At 46.8% G+C, this 10,344-nt stretch overlaps 1 long non-coding RNA gene across 1 annotated transcript; it reads left to right on the top strand.

The window, feature by feature from the left end:
* Window positions 1-503: 503 nt before the first annotated feature.
* Window positions 504-9,878, top strand: LOC140701685 (uncharacterized). Its single transcript, XR_012080603.2, has 2 exons — window positions 504-634; window positions 9,096-9,878. It is a non-coding gene; the product is annotated as an uncharacterized LOC140701685 (long non-coding RNA).
* The last annotated feature ends 466 nt before the right edge of the window (window positions 9,879-10,344 follow it).

Here is a 10,344-nt window from a genome sequence, read left to right as displayed (position 1 = left end):
TTGAGGACCGAGAAGGGGCGGGGAGGGGGGGAAGGGGGGAGGAAAGAGGGAGAGAGATCGGGACAGGGAGGGGGCCGGTGCGTGCGCCAAAGTCGCCTCTCCAAACGGCACCCGGCGCCGGGAAGGGGGAAAGCCGCCTGGCGGTCTCTGGCGCCAAGACGGCGAGGTCTCTAAGCATGTGCAGAGTGCAAAAAGAAAAGAAACACAAGATGCCAAGCCGGCCAAGGAGAGAGCAAGAGGGTCTCTGAGCAGCAGCAGAGTGCGGAGGAAGCGAGGAGCCGGGAAGGCGTGAGGATGATCATCTAGACAGAGAACGGGAGGAAACTCCTCTACGTTGTAACTGAGCTAACAAGCTGAAGCTGCTGACCTTCCTTTTTCCAACCAGCTGTTAAAGGCCGAGGAGCCCTCCGCCCACTTGCATGTGGCTACCTTCAGAATAGAGCCTGCTGTGATTCTGCGCCTGAGGTGCCTTGCAAAACGCCTTCCCCGACAGGGTCGCGCAACCGCTGCTGGCCGGAGCGGGAAACAGAACCTCCCTGTGCAGGAGAACTCTACCTCTGAGCGCTCATGGATGCGGAGCGCAAGCTGAGCCTGTCATTTCGAGCCTTCAGATCTTGGTTCAAAACAGATCAAGGTAACAGGGTTTTTGGGAGTGGGCAGGGGGGTTGGAATCAAGAGTTTGGGGCCAGAAGACATGGAGGGTGGAGTACTCCGATATCCAAAATCCCCCAGCCAGCACGGTCAAGTTTAAAAGTGGCTTTAATCCAAGCCGGTTAAATTATGTACTGTAGTTATATTGACTTCAGCCTTAGCATCCAGAGAAGTAGTACAGCAAACCAGACCTGGGAAAATTTGTATGGGAAAATATGCTCCATTCCAGTTTGTGAAGGTCATATGAAAAGGTGACGAGAGGTGACAAGAGCATAGGAAGAGTGCCCTAATTCTTATTTTCTCTGTCTACACACACACAAACACACAAGGACCCAAAGAGGTTTACGTCCTTAAAAAGACCTCGTTTAAAAGCCGAAAACAATCCATTTATTTGCAAAAGAATTAAACAAGGGTTCCATTTAAAACAGTCCATCAAAGCCATTCTTAAAAACCCGTTTAAAAGCAACGGGGGCATAGCCGTCCGTTAAAAAAACACATATATAAACAGTGCTTTCAAGTGCGAAAGATGGAGAGAAATGTAGGCGTCGTTTATCTTTTGAAAGAAATATATAGCTCGATCTGTAGGTGCTGATTACATCATGGTGCCCCGTCATGGAAAATAAAACTACTCGTCGTCACCGAGCCCAGACTGGACAAATTAATGGAATAAGGAGGCAGGTGACATCAGTTTTGTATTCAGAGTGGTGGCTGGGAATGAGCTCCAGATTTTAATCCGAACTTCCCCAGCACCTTCCCAGCAGCTGGACCCTATCTTCCCTGCCCCCCCAAAATGAGTCTGGGGTAAAGTTTTAGCCAAAAACTGAGGAATCCCCCCCCCCGCAAAACTAGATCTCCCAGCTTCTGGCTAGGACCATCTCGCCGAGCCTCCACATCCAGGTATCATCTACATTCGTGTGCTGAAGAATGGGGGGTGAGCCATGCCGAAGGGGTTCTATGAGACCCCTAAAAATCTGGCCCCAGGAAGTTTTCAGGGACCCACCCATGTGCCGAGGGTCCATTAAAACCACCGTGGCCCCCTTTTAATAGCCCACCGCTGGCTGACGTCTCTATTCCTCTCCAGTCACCCGGCAGAAAAACCCAATTTTATTTTGAGATCAATTCACTTCAGGCAGTAATTGTGTTTTCACCGCATGTTCCCCTTCACTGTCACCAAAGTCCTTCACGGGCCAGGCAGGGGAATTTCCTCCCCCTCTCCCCATTTCGCCAACAAGCAAAATATTACAGATGCCGCCAGAAGCCCGGAGGTATAAGGGAGGTATAAATCGGTTTGTGCCCCAGTTTGTTGCCTCCGTTGCCCGTCCTTCTCAGGTGCCCCCTGTTCCGTGCCGTCTGAGGCTTCTTATCCACCTGAGGTGGCTTTAACCTGGGGCTTCCATCTCGGCCAGATGGACCCCTGCTTTGTCCCTCAAAGAAACAGGGACCGCAGGCTCTGGCGAAATGTTTGTGCGCATCCCCTTGAACGGCAAAAGGCCGCGTCGATTTCTCGAGCCACGTCAGTGGCTCCGGCTGCTCCAACTTCGTCCCCCATTTGCTTGGTTGGATATTAATTAAAACGAGGGGCCAGGCCCTTGCCCGAACGCCAGCCGGCAAATTGTGAAGATTCTTCATGGAGAGCGCCTGAGAGTCACCGGCGAATTTTAATAACATTTCTATATTTAAATCAATGGAACCCTTGCCACCCGGAACGGAGCTGAGCTGGTAGCCTGGCTTAGCTGCCAGATTTCTCCCACTGGTCTCCCCGCAACCGATCCCTTAGATCCTTCTGGTTTCTTTCAAGGAGACACACACCCCCAATCCTTGGGGAGAACTTTCCTCCCAAGGAGCCGTTAGTTTCCCTCGCTCTGTTTGTGGGGGGGTCATCTAGCTGAGCTTGTCCTTAAGCACCGGAAAAGGGGCCTGACCTCTTTCTCTGGCTCAGCGGGTCATCTTTATCTGCCAGTGGGTGGGTATGCCGCCTCCTCGGACCCCCAAAGGCCCAGGGTTTTCAGAACCTGGCTGCCCCTCACCTGGATCAGATCCAAATAGGGGGCCAACTCATCCTCCCATCAGTGTAAGGTGGCCACCTCCCGTCACCCCCAGACGTACAACCTTGTCGCAAGGTAGACCAGGCTGGGAAAGGCAGAGAGACTGCAGGAAAGAGAGGGAGGGAAAGGGAGGCCCCACATGAGTTTTGAGGCACAGCATGGACTAGAAACTTGATCCCCCAAGTGCATCAGACTGGCTTTTGAGGCCTGGCTCACAAGCCCCATCCTTGGTAGGTGGTCAGAGCCGAGAGGGGCTTGTGGTCCACAGGGCTTGCGGGGGAGGAAGCCGCCTGCCTGTCACCCGTTCGATTTTTGATGGAGGCGCCAGGGGTCAAACCTGTGACCTTTGAGCTGTGAAGAAGGCCAGGATAGGAACTCGAACCCTGGTGATTTGACTCTTATTCGACTCTGGGTTTGTTGGTTTTCTGGGAAGAGGCGGGGAGACTTGTTTTTCATAGGGACTTCAGACTCAAAACTTGGTCCCAAAGACTCGAACTCGAGACCCGGACCCAAAGCCTCGCCAGCAGCCCTGGAAGAAGGTTCCATGAATATGTCGCAGTTCCTCTTAAACATGTGGGTTGTTTTCATTCCTCAGCAGAGAGGGGACTCCAAAGAAGAAGAAAAAGAGGAAAAAAACACAAGCCATCATCTTTCCGTTCTCCTTCCCTGCTTTCCTTTGGAAAAGCCCCCACGTCCGGGACCGGCATGCGCTGAGCCTTCAACCAGTTGAGCCTGGCCAGCGCAGCCCCGCGCGGGCGAGGAGAGGTGTCCATGCGCCACTCATTTCACCACCCCGCTCAACCCCACCCACGCATGTACCGCTGGGGAGATTGTATGCACAATCACGGCCAGGGAGCCCAAACTGAGCCGTGATTGTGTGTGTGTTTTAATGCGGCAAAAGGTGACTCTTTTAATCCGGCGCTGCTTCTCCCTCCGAGCCAGGCTTCATTACGAATTCCAGCCATCGCTCTTGTTCCAGCAGGAATCCGCCGGCAAACGGGGTGAAAAAAGAAAGAAAAGAAAATCGGGGACTTACAGATCTATTTCTTTTTCAGAGAGTAAAGACAGATGCGAAGGAGAAGCAGAGGCTGAAACCCAGACTGATTCCTTCTTAGTAACCAGAGCAAATCCTCCTGTGATGATCACCCTCTGCTGCTTTTCTCCCAGTCATGCCTCAGCGCGCGTGTGACCAGAATTCAAAATTTCAACCCTGGGCTTCTCCCGTTATTATTATGATTTTTTTTAAAGGAAGGAAGAGTGAAGATTGGTTGAGAAGAGGATTTCCAGAAAATCTGGACGGGGTCGTCCCTGCAGTGAGGTTCGGCTGAAGAGCATCACGTTCTGAGTTCGAATTCAAGAGGGAATATAATATTGATCTCTGAGAAGGAAGGAATAGGGGTCGTATGGGGACTCCATCCTTAGATTCAGGTGCTTGGCATTACATCATCTGCTTTGCAAAGAGGGAATCCCTCCCCCATCGTGTGGGGTGTTTGTTTGCCGTTGTTTATTTCGGATTTCTGTACACCCGCGTCAACCCTCTGCCCTTGGTCGAAGGAGTAGCTGTGTTTGGTCGTTTCAGCAAGAAACTGGAAAGGCCTCAGGGTGCAAATTGGTTCCGGCCTAAGATTTCGTGATTTACAACCCTTCAGACAGGTGGATGCTTCAGTTTTTTGGGGGGGTCCGTTTCTGCCAACAGTCCTCATCTTCTCAGTGTACGTGTGTGCACTAGAAAAAGAAACATACAATCTTCACAGCCGGCTGTATGCCGTTGGGTCAGGACACTTTGCACGTGGCATTTTGGTCAGAATGGCTTGGCTCTGGCCAGTTTTCTCAGCCCTGAAGATGGGGGGGGGGAACTTGCCATGTAGGATCTCGAGGAGTCCGGAAAACCCAAGAAAAGTCCAGAAACACCCCACCACTCGGCCTCTTTGTCCCATCATCCCCATGCTCTGCAACCACACCCTTGCGGCAGACGCCGGGCCCAACTCCATCCCACATCCCGACGCTGTCTGATTTCGCATGCGCCACACGCCGCCCTGAATCCTTGGCAAGAAGATGCAGGTTTGTTTACCTGCCCCGGGGTGTGTGTGAGGATGGGATTAGGCGCACGGCCCTGAATGCGGAGCAGCCAGGAATGTCACAAGAGCCTTATGGATAGGACTGAGGCAGGATTACCAACCCGGGGGTACCTCTCCGGCCTCCTTTCGGTCTGCCCGCGGTGGCTTTGGCGAACGAGGAAGCGAAGCCGACCTCGGAGGTCCAAAATCCATGTTTGACGAACAGAACAAACCATGCCACATGCTGCATTTTCCTCCTGATGTTATTTGTGCTTTTCATAATTCTCCTGGGTTTTTAAAAAGAAAACCTGTTGGGGTTTTAGAGGAAGCTTGGCCTCCTTCTTTCTCCTTCTTCATCTCCCCACCCCCCATTATCTCCATCTCCAACCTCGTTTCTCCTTCGGCTTCGTCTCCTTCATGGCTTCTCCCGGCTTCCCCGTTTCCCTGCTTCTCGTCACCCTCCTTCTGTGGCTTTCTGTCACCCCCCCTTTCCGCACTGCTCGCTTGTCCCCCCCACCCCGGAACGCTTCTCAGCTCGTGCAAAGTGACCCTCCCGGAGAGGGAATACACATGAGATGGCACATCCTAGCCAAGCTGTCAAGTGGTTCTCTCTCCACCGAGCACCCTGGGCCACGGCTATCCCAGGAGCGTGGATCTGCAATATTTATCAGCTGCCCCTGTATGTCACCATAGCAGCAACCCCCATTCAGAGGGGGAAAATACATCCATATTCAGACATGAAACTTCATTAAACGGAATGGAAATGTTTGTGAACGTTCCATAGCTTCACACCAGAAAATGCCTTCCTTCTTCCCCGGATTCCAAAGCGATCCACTTTAATTATCGGTTTATTTGTTAGGTTTAGTCCCCCCTTCTGTTTAGGCCCCTCTCAAAGTGACGTCCGGAGTTCTCTTTGCGACAGCCCTGAGAGGTAGATCACCAAGAATCATGCATCCCAGACTGACAACCGAAAATCAACGAGGAACCCAATGGCAAAAAATTAAAATAAAATAAAATAAAAGGTTTACACTTTCTGGATCCATTCATCCTAACACTGTTGAGTGTCTCCAATGTTTCTCTGAAAGGTTTTGTTCTATTTTATGTGGATCCCATATACAGCTTCCAAAAAAACTGGTTCTACTTGATCCCAAACCCTGCCTCAAAAGGTACGGAAGGAAAATCTCAATTTAAAAAAGGAAATTTGGCAAAAAAAAACCCCTCCTCTCCTGACCCTGTCTTGGTACAAGCTCTAGAGACCATCAGATTGGACCATTCCTCCTCGTTAGAGTTTTCTATGTAGCTATACATTAGAATTGATTATTAGTTGATTACCTTTGCCACACACACGCCACCCAGGATGGTCCCATCCGGGGGATCAGAATGAAACGTCCCGTTCAATAAAAACCCAAATGAAGTGAAATTAGACCACGGCCTGCTCTCTGATAAATAATCTCTCGTTTCCAACGACCGGCTAACGAGATGGACGAGACAAGCCGAGTTTGTACTTGTAAAATATTCCTCCATTTATCAGTAACCGTGTCCCTCCCCCCCCCAAAAAAAACCTCTTAAATCAGTCGTGCTTTAATGGCAAAACACATTCGTGGCAGTTTCTAAATAACATATATAGATGATTTCTAATTTATGAGTCGGGGACAGGCTTTGCCTCTTCCCCGGAATTATTTACCAAGAGCACCCAAGGATCCAAATTAAAAAGGAAGGAAGGAAGGAAGGTGAACTGATGGATGAGAAACAAACTCGTTAAGACGGGACTGTTATGCAGCCGGATAATAACGCCGCTAGATTATCGTCGTTATCCTCTGCGTACATCAATGCGGTATCTTTGGGAAACAGGGTGGGCAAGGTCTCCTTAAACAAGGGCTGGACTTGATGACCTTTAGGGTCCCTTTCCAGCTCTGCAGTTCTAAGATGTCTGCCGCTCCGAGACTTGCTGCCTGAGGCAAGGAATCAACGGTTCCCCCTCCTGGCTCCCGCCTGAAATCCAACCGGTAAAGCTTTGGAAGGCCATTTCTCAGCCGGAAAGGGAGGGACGAGGGAGAACAGAATTAGACCACAGTGCGAAAGAGAACCAATACTTCATAAACTTAATTTCCTCTCTTGAGAGGGAAGGTTGACAGTGATTTTCACACACACACAAACACACATCTTTCCCAAGGAATCAATAAACATTTCACGGGCTCTTATCTATTTAAACCCTGGATTCAATAAAAAGAGGGTGAAAGCAGATAAAAGACAGAAGCTTTCATCCCCGGGACAGCCGTTAAAGAGCAGAGTCCAAAAATAACAGTTATGGCCCTTATTTTTCTCTCTCTTCCCAAGCGTATTATTGATCCGGCCGGGAGCGAGAGCTTAATTTAGAGCTCTCCCGAGATGCTGATCAAGAATCTATGTCCAAAGACGGCACTAGGGCTCTTGTTCCTGAGTCTGAGACGCCTGGAGAATAGTGCCCCTGAGCATGCACAAAGTTGCCTTCGGCCCTGGGGAGGGGCGGCCGGGCCCCAAGTCAAGGTGTCGGCCACACGGATGTGGGATTATGTAAAAACCAGGCGAGGAAAAAGGATAATTCTAGAAAGGGGAGAAAGGTATTTCTGGTCTGTTGTTCCCCCCAATCTGGACTTTAATTCTGCACGATTGAACCCCCGTGTTTTTATGTGCTATCGAGGAGGTTTTTTGGACTCAACAGCAAGCCTACGAATGAATGGCCTCGAAAAGATCCAGCCTTTAATGGCCCGGCTCGCGTCTCGCAAGCTCAAAATCGTGGTTTCCGTACGGAGCCGATCCCTCTCGCATCCAGCCTTCCTCTTTTCCGACTGCCATTCCTTTTTCTCAACATGATTGCCTTTTCTCACGAAGCTTGTCTCTTGTGAGGAGCCCAAAATGATGGTCTCCATCTAATCTGAAGGGGAAATTTAGGCTTAATTCAATTAAAATTGATCAGAAACCTACCCACCACTTTTTTTTGGTCTTTATGTTACTCCATGGTATGCATAAAGGTCTTTTCCAACACCACATTGGAGGAAAATCAGTCATCCCCGTCTACTACAGAAACCAACTACATGTCCCTTTTTGCTGGTGATGCAGGCAAAGGCTGATGGAATGTGTAGTCCAAAGCCTCTAAGATAGCTGTAGATTTTACTCACCCTTCTTCAGTTAAAGTGAAAGCGCCATGTGGCACTTTAAAGACTCAGAATTTATTACGAGTGTCTCTCTTATTATGTTAGACCGGGGGGGGTGGTTGTTATTTATTTATGTACTCTCCCTTTTTGCTATATGGATTATAGATTTCTGTCTTTCATCGTATGAGTCATTTGAGGGTGCTTCAGCCGTGGAGAGCTATGAATCCACCTCGTAAACACATAAAAAATAAAATGAAATATGCTGAACGCCCAAACTCATCTCTGCATCTCGAGCTCAAAATTATATTTCATATAAAGAAAATTTACATCGTTCGGCGGCAGCGGGGGGGGCGGCACAGGAGAAAAACTCCCCCTCTTTTTTAAAACAGAAATGGTTCATTTCCTCCTCTTTTGGAAGTTTTTGAAAGTTTTAGCCTCTGTGTTTCTATCCGGAACATGATAAAAATTTTGAAAGGGCAGTTTAAAAAGAAAACACAACGAGATGTCTTTTTTAAAAAATCACGAATCTTGCAATAAAGTGAAGTAATCTCAGCATCATCGTAAAAAACCAGCATGTTACGGCGGAAAAGTGAGACCCAGGAGATCTGAGTTCAAATTGGCGCTCAGCGGGGAACATTGCCAGTGGCCACCGGATGGCCAGAGATTCTCAGGCTGACCTCCCTCACAGGGTTGTTGTGAGGCAGGGGAAAAGAGGCATGACTCGGCCACGCTGAGCTCTGGGCAGAAAAGTGAAAACATAGATGTAATAGTAATAGTAATAGTAATAGTAATAATAACAATAATAACAATAACAATAACAATAACAACAATAACAATAACAACAACAACAACAACAACAACAACAACAACAACAATAATAATAATAATAATAATAATAATAATAATAATAATAATAATAATAATAATAATAATAATAATAATAATAATAATAATAATAATAATAATAATAATAATAATTGTCATCATAGCTTGGTAGTTTTGGGTCTCTAGCTGCAGAGCCAGAGGTTGGGAGTTTGAATCCCCCATGGGCTGGACTGGATGATCTTGAGGGGACCCTTCCAGCTTTGCCGTTCTAAGGTTGTTGTTGTGTTGCTGTTGTTGTTGTTGTTGTTGTTGTTGTTACTACTAATACTAATACTAATACTTAAAAGTTTATTTATTTGATTTATATGCTGTCTTTCATCCAGAACTAGAAGCTGAGGCAGCTTCCGGGAACGTTACCGGCTCGTAAATACCATTTAATAAAATGCCAGTGCTTGAACACCACGGAGAAATAAACACACGAAAAAGCTGCATCCAGACGTTAAAATCCTAAACGGGAAGCGATGAAATGAAAATCGACCAGGGAGGCCCAAAGGATCCCAGAGCAGATGGGGCTTCATGGCCAGCCGCCCTGCGAAGAAGGGAAACCAGCTTCTCTCTGTGTGTGGATGCTTAAAATTTATGGGGCCTTTTTCTAACACAGCAGGTGAGCGAGGCAGTGAAGTGAAAAATCTCCACCAGCAAAACACCGTAAGTCAAAAATCCTTGGCAGCAGAAACAATATTAATGAAAAGGCAGGGATCCCGTCCTTTCGCCGTTTAAAAACCTCTGCATTGCTGGTTTTCCCCTCGACTGTGCACATTAAAGCTTAAAAGGCTTTGACCTGACATGTGGGTATCAACGTGGAACTGCCAGCCACGTGGGTTGCCCTTAGAAATCCAGGATATATACAGTATGCTCATTTCAGGGCAAAGCCAAGGAATCAGGTCTCACTGAATGGTGCAGTTGGTGGGGTACTCTGAGAGGTCATCTAGACCAACCCCGGGAAATCATGCATTCTTGCCTGCCCCCAAAATTTTTTATCTGAAGCCTTATATTACCAGTTGTTTTGAGGGCTGCGAGAAAGTTCTTAACATCAGTCCCTTTATCTATGTATGTGTTTGTTTGCAATAAAGAAATGAGGGATTTATTGGATAATATAAAATAAATTTTGTATATAATTGATTTCATAATAAATTATTATTAATAATAAAATAAATAAATAATAATTTAATAATTCAATTAATAAATTATTAATTACACACACACACACATATATACAGTATGAGATGCTTTGCCTTTAAATTATATATATATAATTTAAAGGCGAAGCATCTCGTATATATATATGTGTGTGTGCGCGTGTGTAATTAATAATTTATTAACTGAATTATTAAATTATTATTTTTATATATATATAAATTTATATATACTGTATATATTTAAATTATATAAATGATATATATTATAAATTTAAATTATATATATATAATATTTATAATTAAATTTCAAGCGAGCAGTGAGGAAAGGGGGGTGACAGAAAGCATCTTGTATATATATATATACGTGTGTGTGTATAATTAATAATTGATTTATTTAAGGGTATTTTCAATTAAATTATTTAAGGGCTTTTTA

The sequence above is a fragment of the Pogona vitticeps genome, chromosome 7 (genome assembly GCF_051106095.1).
Source record: "Pogona vitticeps strain Pit_001003342236 chromosome 7, PviZW2.1, whole genome shotgun sequence".
In the NCBI taxonomy this organism is placed as follows: domain Eukaryota; kingdom Metazoa; phylum Chordata; class Lepidosauria; order Squamata; family Agamidae; genus Pogona; species Pogona vitticeps.
Note: the sequence above shows the minus strand (reverse complement) of the source record. Positions and strands in the feature narration are given on the sequence as shown.